We start from the raw sequence: 9,933 nt of genomic DNA on the forward strand, positions 1-9,933 counted from the left end.
AAATGCAGCCAAACTAAAGTCTTGTACAATTTTAACATGTCCTGCCAGCTGTTACACTCAATACCTCATCCAATGAAGGCAAGCATATCGTATGCCTTCTTGACCACTCTATCCACCTGTGCAGCAACCTTCAGGGTACAATGAACCTGAACTACAAAATCTCTCTGCTCATCAACTTTTCCCAAGGTTCTTTTGTTTACTGTATAGTTCGCTCTAGAATTAAACTTCCCAAAATGGATCACCTCCCATTTGCCTGAAGTGAACTCCATCTGCCACTTCTCCACCCAACTCTCCAGTCTGTCTGTATTCCCCTGTATTATTTGACAGTCCCCTATACTTTCTGCTATTCTATCAATCTTGTCGTCTGCAACCTTGCTGATCATACCAATAATGCCCTCGTCCAGATCATTTATGTATATTACAAACCACAATGGCCCTAGCACTGATCCCTGTGGAACACCACCAGTCAACTTTCTCCATTTAGAGAAGCTCCCTTCAACTACTACTGTCTCCTGTTGTTCAACCAGTTCTTTATCCACTGAGCTAGAATACCCTGCATACCACGTGACTTCACTTTCTCCATTAGATTACCATGGGGAACCTTATCAAATGCCTTACTAAATTCCATGTACATGACATTAACAGCCCTTCCTCCATCTGTCAACTTGGTCACTTCCTCAAAGTGCCTTACTAAATTAAGAGTTCGATCTCCCCTCCACAAAACCATGTTGCCTATCACTGATAAGCCCATTCTTTTCTAAATATAAAAAGGTGTTATTTCTCAGTACCTTCTCTAGTAACTTTCCCACTAGTGATGTCAGGCTCACTGGTGGTTACCTGGAATATCCCTTCTACTCTCCTTGTACAGGGGAACAACATGAGCAGCCCTCCAGTACCTCGCCTGTATTTCGGGATGCCACAAAGATATGTCAGGGCCCTGGTTATTTTTTTCTTCTCGCCTCCCTCAGCAACCTGGGGTAGATCCCATCTTTTCCTGGGGATTTGTCCACCTTAACCTCTAGCCTACCCAACACATCTTCCCTGCTTACGTCAAAGTGATCCAAAGTAATCAAACTTCTATCTCTAATCTCATGTCCCTGTCATCAGTGAACACTGAGGGTGTGATGGATGGCAAATTATAAGAAGGGAGAAAAATTGCAGATATAGTCTGATGGGTAAACCCAAGGAAAGTTAGAGGGAGGCATATAGTGCAGAAATCTCCTCTGGCTATCTCGATCTCAAACAAGTATACTGTTTTGGAAAACATAGGGGGTGATGGACTCGAATGTAGCAAGAACTTGTGTGCTGAGTGTAGCCCTAATGTAAGCAATCAATTGTGATAGGGGACTCTCTCTAGTCAGAGGCATAAACATTTCTGTGGCAGGCAGCAAGGAACTAGAATGGTGTGTGCCTCCAGGTGCCAGGATCAAGGATAACTCCACAGAATAGTGGGCGGCACGGTGGCACAGTGGTTAGCACCGCTGCCTCACAGCGCCTGTAGACCCGGGTTCAATTCCCGACTCAGGCGACTGACTGTGTGGAGTTTGCACGTTCTCACCGTGTCTGCGTGGGTTTCCTCCGGGTGCTCCGGTTTCCTCCCACAGTCACAAAGATGTGCGGGTCAGGTGAATTGGTCAACCTAAATTGCCCGTAGTGTTAGGTAAGGGGTAAATGTAGGGGTATGGGTGGGTTGCGCTTCGGCGGGTTGGTGTGGGCTTGTTGGGCCAAAGGGCCTGTTTCCACACTGTAAATCTAATCTAATCTAATATTCTCAAAGGGGAGTGGGACTAGCAGCAGGTCATTGTACACATTGGAACTAATGACAGGAAAACAAAAGGAGATTCTGAAGGAAGAAGATAGGATGTTAGGCAGGAATTTAAAAAGGAGAGCCTTGAGGGTGGTAATATCTGTAATAACCCTGCTGCTATATGTTAGTAAGGGTAGGAAAAGGAGGATTGAGCAGATGAATGTGTGGCTGAGGAGCTGGTGCAGGGGCGAAGGGTTCACACTTCTGGGTAGAAATGACGTGTGTAAGAAGAATGGATTGCACCTGAATAGGAAGGCAACTACTATACTGGTGGAGAGATTTGCTGGAGTTGCTTGGATCGATTTACACTAGTGGGATTGGGGGTGGGTCTATACGCAATGCATTGACAATAATACTAATTGCCTTTTTTGCTATCCTATCTACCTGCGACTCCACTTTCTAGGAACTATGGACCTGCACTCTAAGGTCTCTTTGTCAGCAATACTCCCTGGGACTCTCATTTATCTAAACTAAACTCTGATTGCCATTTAGGGCTTTTGAAAAGATTTATAGCTCTGGTTGTGTGTAAGTTTGTAGATTTGTTTGCCGAGCTGCTGTGTTTTTCTGCAGATGTTGCATTGCCTTGCTAGGTGACTGTTATCAGTGTGCTTCCTTCGAAGCTTTGGTAGTCTGTCCTGCCATCAATGGAGGACACTAGTTCAACTGGGATAATGTAACCATCCTATCACAGCCAAAGAGATAAGTAAGAGAATTCTTTGAAGCCTGGAACTTCAACTGGAGCTCAATCAATAAACACATTGAACTGGACCCTACATACACACCATTCAGGGACAGAACTGGAAGTACTAGAGAACAGAGACTCATAAATACCAGGCAGGCCAGATCACTAACGCTCCACCAGTGGCACATTAACAATGTCACCTAGCGAGTCTATGGAACGTCTGCAGAAAAACACATCAGCTCAGCGAATGAGTCTGTGACTTCCATTTGCCTCTTCTCAGTTGGCCCATCTGATCAAGGTCCTGTTGTACTTTGAGGTAACCTTCGCTGCATGCTATACCTCCAAATTTGGTGTCATCTCTAAACTTACTAACCATACCTCCTATGTTGACATCCAAATCATTTATATAAATGACAAATAACAGTGTACCCAGTACTGATATTTGTGGACCTCTAGACTGAAAAGCAACTCTCAAACGCTACCCCTTCTAGCTTTCATCCAGTTTCGTATCCAATGGGTTAGTTCTCCCTATATTCCACGTGATCTAACCTTGCTAACAAATCTACCCCGAGGAAACTTGTCAAATGCATTACTCAAGTCCATATAGATCACATCCACTGCTTCGCCCTCATCAATCCTCTTTACTACTTCTTAAAAAAAATTCAATCAGGTTGGTGAGACACAATTTCCCACACACAAAACCATGTTGACTATCCCTTTCCAAATACGTGTAAATCCCATCACTCAGAATTCCACCCAACTTGCCCACAACTGATGTCAGTTTCACCTTTGTTTTAGTTTTACCAATTTTCTTTAATACTGGCACCATGTTAGCCAAATTCTAGTCTTCTGGCACCTCACCTGCGGCTATCTAAGATTGACTGGACAATTTGGGACAGTCAATCCTCCTAAAGTACACATTTTTGGAATGGGAGGAAACCCATGTAGACATGGGTAGAACATACACACGCAACAGACAGTCACCCAAGGCTAGAAGTGAAGCCAGCTCCCTGGCACTGAGAGGCAGTGGTGCAACCACTGAGCCATTATATTGTCCTATAAAGCTTAGCTTCTGTGAACTTTTAAGGCCAAGTGTGTTGCATTATTTCACTCCAATTTGGGAATCTCCAAGTTTATCCACATTTTTAATCAACCCATTCAGAGATATTATTACACACTGGAACACATAAGACTTGAACCTGAGCCTCCTAGCTCTAACGCAGGATCATTATCACTATACCACAAGAACCCTACTGTTTTGTTAGATGTTTTTCCTCAAAGGTATAGAGGGATATGGGGTAAAGATGGGTATATGGAGCTCATGATAGGTGAGGCCAGGATCTAACCGAATGAGAGAACAGATTTAAGAAACCGGCTTATGTTCCTATGTTCCAAAGAAGTGTGCCTTTCATTATGATTCATGTTCTGTGGAAAAGATTGGACAGTCTTACCACAAATTCAACCCAAATTCTGGGTCAGATATGTAGATGACACCTTTGTAATCATTAAAAACACAGAAATAGAGAACACACACCGGATCATCAACACCACACTCTCAGGAATCCGATTCATTAGAGAGGAAGAAAAGGACAACCAGCTCCCATTCCTAGACGTGATGGTACAAAGAACACCGAACGGAGAATTCACCACAAAGGTATACAGGAAAGCCACACACAGACCAAATCCTGAACTACGAAAGCAACCACCCCAACACACGCAAAAGAAGTTGCATCAAGACACTGTCCAAAAGGGCTACAACACACTGCAGCACACCAGAACTGCAAAAAGAGGAAGAAGAACACCTATACAATGTATTCGCCAAAAACGGATACCCCCGCAATTTCATCAACAGATGCCTAAGGAAAAGACAACGGAATGAGGACATGCCACAACCCAAAGGACTAGCCACACTACCATACATCAAAAACATTTCTGAACTGACAGCCAGACTACTGCGACCACTAGGACTCGTAACAGCACACAAACCAACAACCACTCTCAGACAACAACTCACCAGGACAAAGGACCCAATACCCAGCATGAGCAAAACCAACGTAGTGTACAAAATCCCATGCAAGGACTGCACAAAACACTACATAGGACAAACCAGAAGACAGCTAACGATCCGTATCCATGGACACCAACTAGCCACGAAACGACACGACCAGCTATCTTTAGTAGCCATACACGCAGATGACAAGCTACGTGAGTTTGACTAGAACAACACTACTATTATAGGACAAGCCAAACAGAGAACAGCCAGGGAATTCCTAGAGGCATGGTACTCATCCACAGATTCTATCAACAAACACATTGACCCGGACCCAATATACCGGCCACTGCAGCGGACAGCTGGAACTGACAACCCCCGGAAGTGGCAGAGACAAACCATTATAAATGACGGAGGAAACATCACAGAAGTGCTTCACAGGAGGCTCCCAGGCACTGAGGATGTCACCGAGACAGGGGACGAAACGTCTGCAACACAAATTCCCAGCTTGGCGAACAGAACCACAACAATGAGCACCCGAACTACAAATCTTCTCACAAACTTTGAAGATTGGACTTCATTTCAGAAAGGTCATTAACCGTGTTCATCATATTCAAGCATGTTAATTGCAAAATGGTACTATTGTTAATTAATACTCGGGTCTTGCTGATTTGAGGCAAGTTTAAGCGATATTCCATTGATAAAGTAGTTACTTGGAAGGCCTGTATATAGCTAAATTTGCACAGCTCTGCTGCATATAATAAAAATGTGATGTGGATTTTCAGATGGGGACTTTTAAGAGCAGGAAGATAGGTCAGAAGATTGCATATTCTGCTTTTCAAATGAAATTATTTGTTTTCAGTGTCCACTAAAACTGTAAATTAATGCCGTGTTAACTTAAAACAAATACCAATGCCAGGTGACATTTCATTGGTTTGTTACATTAAAAAATTCGTGCTATTAGAACGTTATGTGGATTGAAGGAACAAAGCATGTTGAGAGAGCAGCCTCACATGGTGAGGGGGAAGGAAGGAACTTGGTGAAATTATGATCATGAGGGAAATGGTATGAATCAAAGTTGCCACTCATGTTGATAGGTTTGTTAAGAAGGCGTACAGTGTGTTGGCTTTCACGGGTTAGACCACACTTCGAATATTATGTTCAGTTCTGGTCACCTCATTATTAGGAAAGATGTGGAAGCTTTAGAGAGGAGATTTACCAGGATGCTGTCTGCATTGGAGAGCATGTCTAATGAAGAAAGGTTGAGAGAGCTAGTACTTTTCTCATTGGAGTGAAGAAGGATGAGAGGTGACTTGACAGAGGTGTACAAGATGTTGAGTGGATAGCTAAAGACTTTTTCCCATAATAGAAATGTTTATCACGAGGGGGTATAATGTTAAGGTAATTGAAGAAAGATGTCAGTGGTAGGTTATTTATGTGGTGGATGCTTGGAATGTACTGCCGGCAGTCGTAGTCGAGTCAGATCCATTAGGGACATTTAAGCGATTCTTGGATAGGCACATGGCTGATAGTACAATGAAGGGTAGGTAGGTAAAAGGCCGACACAACATCGCGGGCTGAAGGGCCTGTACTGTGTTGTACAGTTCTATGCACTAATGGATAAGGAGCCTCAGGTCCAGAAAGATTCCATTCTAGGGTCTTTGATTGATAATGTTGTAGATGTGTTGGTGTCATGTTACAAAATTCCTGAGCTTCAAGAAAGGTTCCAACAGACTGGAAATGAGCAAATATAAATCGTCTAATCAAGAAGGGAATGAGACAGTAGACCAGTTAGCTCACATCTGCTGTGGGAAAGGAGTCAGAGATCACAAGTAGAAAAATCTCAACGTAGTTTGGAAAAGTCTGCATGGTTTTGTGTAAGGAAAATCATGGTTAACCAATTTATTAGCATTCTTTGAAGGAGTAACTTATGATGTGGATAAACAGGTGCTTGTAGACATACTATACTAAGATTTCCAGAAGACATTTGGTAAGTTGCCACATTAAAGTTATTGCAGAAGGTAAAAACTCATTGTGTCCCATATAACACCAGCTATGATAGCAGAAAGCTTGCAGAAAAGACAGTATGCATGAATGGATCTTTGTCCAATTGGCAAGATGTGATGAGTGGACCTCTGCATGTGCCACCTCAACTTTTCACAATTTACAACAATGACTTAGATGGCATTGTAGCTAGATTTAAAGATGACACCAAGATAGGTAAAATGTTAAGAAGACAAGAAAGTTGCAGGTGGATATAGATAGGTTTAGTGAGTAAGGAAAAATCTGGCAGATGAAGTATGATGTGGGAAAATGTAAAGTTGTGTGCTTTGGAAGGAAGATTGGAAAAGCAGAGTATTATTTAAACAAAGAACAACTGCAGAATTCCATGGTGCAGAGGGACTTGGATGTTCTGGTGTGCGTCACAAACAGTCAGTATACGAAATCAAAAGCCTAATTGGATGCTTTTCCTTATTATGAGAGGAATTGAGCATATAAGTAAGGATGTAATTAAAGGCAACTCACAAAACCACATATTGATTAATATGTACAGTTTTGGTCTCTCAATTTAAGAAAGGATGTACATTCACAGCAGATTTAAGCAGGTTGGCTTAAGAGGATAGGTTGGGCTTATTTTACTGTCGTATAGATTAGTGAATGGTAACTTGATTTGAAGTGAGCAGACCTGACAGGTTGAACATGGAAAGGATGTTCTGTTTGTGGACCAATGGTGAGCCCCAGGGCACCTTTAAAGTTTTAAAGTTTCTTTTACAGGGCAGAAATGGAAATTGTTTTCTCTCAAAGGGCTGTGCAACTTTGGAACTCTGCCTCAGAAGATCGTGGAGATAGCTTTATTGATATATTTAAGACAGTCAGATATTCTTGGGCAGGGGAATCATGAGTTATCAGCAGAAGACAAGAACATGGAACACCAACAGATCAACCATGATCTTGAATTGAGGAACAGCCTCAAGGGATTGAAAGGTTTACTCCTGCTGCTATTCTGTTTATTTGTAAGTCATGTAGACAGTACTTTTTGTAAGTGTCTTTTATTTCAATATATATTAACTAACTTACCACATCAGCAAAGAAATTTTTAAAAAATTTTGCTGCCACAAGGTTCCTGCACTAGACAAAATATCTCGACTGAACTGGTTGATAGATCACTTGGTGCTGCATGTCAAAACATGTCACCACTGGGTTGCCAAGACACTTAGAAGACGCTTAAAAATTCACTATATTCTCACCATTTTTCCCACAGCGAAACAGGCATAATTGTCAGCTTATCAGAGAAATTTCACACATACAAGTACACGTTCCTCTCCCATTGTGTTACATGGAATATTGGTGCATTCGTTTACGTCACTGAGATTATCATCAACTGACAACTTACATCATCAAAATTGCAAAACTAAAGAGTTCACTTTATGAAGTTGGCTCCAAAGTCCTCTGTGCCTTAACTTATTACATCAGACTCCATTATTGCCAAAAGCTCTAGTATGCATTGGAGTGCACTTGGAGTGCATTTAGGACTTCGTAAATTATATTTATAAATGTTGTTATTCAGGTGGAATAAGTGTTGATAAGTGACAAGTCACAGATGTATGTTGACCATGACTACAAAAGTTGAGTTTTCCAGCTATCAGTGTAAACTGGAGAGTCTCTTGGTCATTCCCTGCACCTATTCTCATCCTTTTTGTTGTTAACCATAATACTGGATGTACAAACTGAAGCTTGAACCATAAAACATGGCACCTAATCACTAATTCAGTTGGGACCAATCATGAGGCAAGCAAGATACACTTTGCTATTTTATAGTAAGTTTTAAGCTACGTGTGCGTTAAAAGTGCACTCAGACAGGTTCTTAAACAGAAAGAGGATACATTTCTTAAGAATTTGAAAATGTAACATTTATATGAAAAGCACAATAGAACCCCCTAGTTCAATTTCGATACAAATGTCCAAACTAGACTTAAGTGAAAACTGGACTTTTGCACGTTAAACAATCTTAAAACCAACAGACAGGTGCTTTAAAATTGTCTACAGAACATATTGACATAAAAATGCACATAAACTATGTAGTGTCATTGCTAGAGTAGCAGGTTGTGGCCGGTTTATAGTCCAAATTATAGTACTAGCTATAACATGCTCTCAGTCCAGAGTTCAAGGTAAGAGTGTTGATCCTAGGAGGTTCATGATCGGTTACCTAAACAGTCAGTCGATGATTTGTTGTAGTTTTCTGATAGTATATTGAGGAGCAGCAGTTAAAATATGGTACATTAATTAATTAGGAAAGGAAATATGCATCCTCTGACAGTTGAGAATGTTTTTCTGATCTCAGAGCCGTTCTGTAGAATGGGAGAGGACAGGCTGCACGCTCTCACATCCCATTGGTCCTCCATCCTTCTGCGATGGTATCAGGTAATCTTGGATGGTCTCGGTAACAATAAGTTTTGGTCCTCCCTCAGGCTGATACAGGGAAAATCCTGGATCTTCTTGACCCTTCCTATTGATAGTGGATCATGTCTTCAAAAAGAATGGGTACCCAATGAACACAGTCAGCTGATTTCTCAGCAACAAACCCAAACAAGCAGACAAAACACACCCAGAAACCCTATTCACTCTCCCCTAAATTAAAGACATCTTGGAAATGACTGCCAGAGTGCTCAGACATCTTGGCATCATGGTAGCCCACAAACTCATTCACACACTAAAACAGCAGCTTTGAACTTAAAAAGACCCTATAAGACAACAAGCAAAATGAGCATCATTTACAAAACTGTAAATGTTACAGAACTGTAACAAAACTTGGACAAACAGGCAGAAAACTAGCCACCAGGACACATGAACATCAACCAGCCACAAAAACACATGACCCACTATCATTAGCATTTTTACATATAGATGAGGAAGGACATCACTTTGACTGGGTCAACACATCCATCCTACGACAAGCCAAACAGAGACACACACGAGAATTCTTAGAAGCATGGCATTTCAACCGGACCTCTCTCAACAAACACATCGATTTGGACCCCATCTACTACTCACTAAGAAAAAGAACAGGAAATGACACCCCTAACCCAAAGAAACCTAAACACATAAATAGAAAGTGGGACATAACACTAGCACTTCACCGGAGGCTACACTGATGATGACAAAACGTCTGAAAATGAACCTTCCAGCTCAGCAAGCAAACTTACAACCTGAACAATATGCCACCTTTCCATTTCCCTTCATTCCTGAAGCCTAATCTTACTAGTCTGTTTCACTGCAGTAACAGGCCTTCCAACTTTTAATTATGACTGGAAACCTATTTAAAATTTTAATAGTGTATTAAAAACAGAACGTATTCCAAGCATGCTCTGTCTGTTTTCCATATGGGCCTCAGTCATAGAGAGTCATAGAGTCATAGAGATGTACATCATGGAAACATACCCTTCAGTCCAACCC

This window comes from Hemiscyllium ocellatum, chromosome 20, assembly GCF_020745735.1.
Source record: "Hemiscyllium ocellatum isolate sHemOce1 chromosome 20, sHemOce1.pat.X.cur, whole genome shotgun sequence".
Classification (NCBI taxonomy): Eukaryota; Metazoa; Chordata; class Chondrichthyes; order Orectolobiformes; family Hemiscylliidae; genus Hemiscyllium; species Hemiscyllium ocellatum.